Raw genomic sequence first — 3,745 nt, 5'->3', positions numbered from 1 at the left:
AAACACGCCGTACAAAATTTCATTTCAATCGGATAAGAATTGCGCACTCTACAGGCTCAAGAAGTCAAGACCCAAGATCGGTTTATATGGCAGCTATATCAAAACATGGACCGATATGGCCCATTTACAATACCAACCGACCTACACTAATAAGAAGTATTTGTGCAAAATTTCAAGCGGCTAGCTTTACTCCTTCGGAAGTTAGCGTGCTTTCGACAGACAGACGGACGGACGGACGGACAGACGGACGGACATGGCTAGATCGACATAAAATGTCACGGCGATCAAGAATATATATACTTTATGGGGTCTCAGACGAATATTTCGAGTAGTTACAAACAGAATGACGAAATAAGTATACCCCCATCTTATGGTGGAGGGTATAAAAAAACATTAAAACTATATGGACATATTTAAAAAGAAATTGTTGGTAAGTATACCTTTTATATTACGTGTATGCAAATGTTAATAGACGTTTATAGTTTTTTTATTGCAAACATGAACATTCCACTAAGGAACAGGGGCAAACATAGTCTTTTTTTTAGAAACCGTAAAAGATGAGGCGTTGGAGTATGCACGAAAACAACATTTATTAATTCGGAAAATTCCCAAAAAAAACCAAAATTAAAGTAATTATTTTTTTGTGTATAAATATAATTTTAATAATAAATGAATTGGATAAAAACAATTTTGTGGACCTTTCCTTTTATTTGTCATCGAAGACAAACTTGCAGAAATTTTGGAATATTGTCATTAACGTATGTATGAGGGATACTGTCATCTATATATTCAAAGATGACATGCTCGTTCACAATGTCGCTTAAAATGTCATGCATGATCTTAGTGACAACTATATGAACATGCCATCAGCGATTTGTATGGGCTGTCGTCTATACGTATTCAACGATATAACAATGTAATGCACCTTTCTTTTAAAACGTGTTGACGACGCGGACTGCTGTGTATCTATGACCTGCAGGAAGTTTGGGGTAAATTAACCCTATTAGCATAACGGTCATATCACCAGTCATTTTAGTCCATTGCGTGGCTGATTCGAGTGGTTTTTCTTTACGCAGAATAAACCGGTGAAAACACCGATATAAATGTCTCTATGTTGGGGACAGTTCATTTTGTTCATAAGTACTCATTCGTTGTTTTTGGTGCTTTTCTTATTGTACACGCATAATATTACAAAAAAAAAAACCACGACGTTGCTCCAGATGAGTTTTTTCTGCTTCGAACAAAACATACCAAAATAAAACAACAACTTAAACCGTTACTAGACGCAAAGAAGTTGATGTTTTTTACTTTCGCTGCAGTTTGATTATTTCAGTCTGTGTTCTAATTTCAAACGAAAGTGACATGCAAACAGCTAAGTGCGCAAACATTTGCTAAATATAGATAATTTACTAAATGTAGATAGTGCACATAATAAGATCTAAATGGTGCAAAATTGTAATTATGTTTACTCTTCTTTTAGACGAATTCCACCGTCGACAAATGAGAGGATGAATAACGCAACATCTTAGAAAAATGATATATTTAATGAAAAAAACGATATTTAAAAATAAAGAATTATTGTTTATTTTTTATGTATGAAACAAAATTTCTAAAAGAATTTAAAAAAAGAATGTTGGGTTGCCCAAAAAGTAATTGCGGATTTTTCATATTGTCGGCGTTGACAAATTTTTTCACAGCTTGTGACTCTGTAATTGCATTCTTTCTTCTGTCAGTTATCAGCTGTTACTTTTAGCTTCCTTTAGAAGAAAAGTGTAAAAAAGTATATTTGATTGAAGTTCATTCTAAATTTTTAAAAAAATGCATTTACTTTCTTTTAAAAAATCCGCAATTACTTTTTGGGCAACCCAATAAATGAACTAAGTCAACAATTATTAAAAAATTGTCCAAACCGGTGAAATGATGTGTTTGTCTTAATGGGGGAAATGACTGGAGTTTTCAAACCGTTGAAGCGGTGGGTTTTTTAAACCGGAGAAATCACCGATGTTTCAAAGATTTGAGGATTTATTTTGACAGTTGTCTTACATTTAAAGATCATATGGATTATATCACTACTAAAGCCTACTCACTATTTGGATTTTTAAAAAGAAATTCAAGAAATTTTTCAAATGCTAAAACAATTACGGTTTTATTCGAATCGTTAGTAAGATTTCATCTTGAATATGCTAGCATTATTTGGAGCCCATACTATGATGCCTCAACAAAACGCTTGAAAAAGATTCAAAAGTGATTTACTATTAGGTTGCCCAAAAAGTAATTGCGGATTTTTCATAAAGTCGGCGTTGACAAATTTTTTCACAGCTTGTGACTCTGTAATTGCATTCTTTCTTCTGTCAGTTATCAGCTGTTACATTTAGCTTGCTTTAGAAAAAAAGTGTAAAAAAAGTATATTTGATTAAAGTTCATCGATAGTACGGTCCATTTAATTTAATGTTTGAAGATTATTTCACGCAAATGTTGATTGTGACTACGCCTCAAATGGTCCATCCGCTTAGTCCAATTTTCTTTTTGTTATCTTTTAATGCAGGCTTGTCTGTATAGACATGAGCTTTGGCATAGCCCCACAAAAATAGCCTAAAGACGTTAAATCGCACGATCTAGCTGCCCAATTGACCGGTACCGAACGTGAAACGAAATATTCAGCGAACTCGCCTCTCAATATGTCCATTTTTACGCGTGCTGTGTGGCATGTGGAATGGTCTTGTTGAAACCATATGTCATGTGGATATCATCTCATGTTAGCGCTCACCATTCACAGCTATATTACGATTCTCATCATCAAGTACGGCCCAATGACGCCACCAGCCTAGAAACCGCACCAAACTGTGACTTTTTCTGGATACATTGGTAGCTCTTGCTCTAGCAATGATTCTGGCTGGTATTCACTTCAAAATCGACCATTCTGCTTAGTTACGTACCCATTACAAAGAAGCGCGTGATAAAATTCCTTAACAGAGCACGCATGTGATAATAACATTCAAAATTTTACAAGTGTTGTTTGTTTGTAAGACGATTCATGGTTAAATTATAGGCCAAACTGAAGATATTTGACTGTGCAACAAAACACGTAACGTGTGTTAGCTGTTTAAACTAGTGTTTCCAAAAAGATAATAGCTAAAAAGTCATCATTTATATGAAAATGTCATCAACGATTTGTATGGGCTGTCGGCTATATGACTTCAACGATTTAAAATGGTCATGTACTCTTATTTTAAGACGTCTTGGCACGCGGCCTGCTGGGTGAATTCTACTTATCTGTACTCAATGAATGTTGAGATCGACCAAAATGATGCAATCAGTTGTTACTATGCAAGCCTTTAATTTAGACAGCTCCCACATAATCCCCTGTCTTAATTTTGTTATGGCTTTCAGCATTCTTCCCAAGAGTGGTCAAAATTGGCATATAATATAGCTCCGACATATAATGAACTCTCGATTTGACTTCTTGAACCTTTCAGGGCTCTACTATTTTCCGAATTTTTACATTAAGTTCTGTTATGACTTCCAACAAATCGGTCTATAAGCGAATATAGCTTCCATATAAACCGATTTGAGTCCCCTAGAGGGAGATTCATGGTGGAATTCAAACTTAACACTTGTCTTACTTGTTGAGCTTACACCAAACAAGGGACGTTTTAAACATATAATAATTTATTAACTTATTAATAAACAGATGTTACCAAAGCCCTATAATTTCTATATCGGATGAATACGAAATAAACAAATA

The sequence above is a fragment of the Stomoxys calcitrans genome, chromosome 3 (assembly GCF_963082655.1).
Source record: "Stomoxys calcitrans chromosome 3, idStoCalc2.1, whole genome shotgun sequence".
Classification (NCBI taxonomy): domain Eukaryota; kingdom Metazoa; phylum Arthropoda; class Insecta; order Diptera; family Muscidae; genus Stomoxys; species Stomoxys calcitrans.
Note: the sequence above shows the minus strand (reverse complement) of the source record.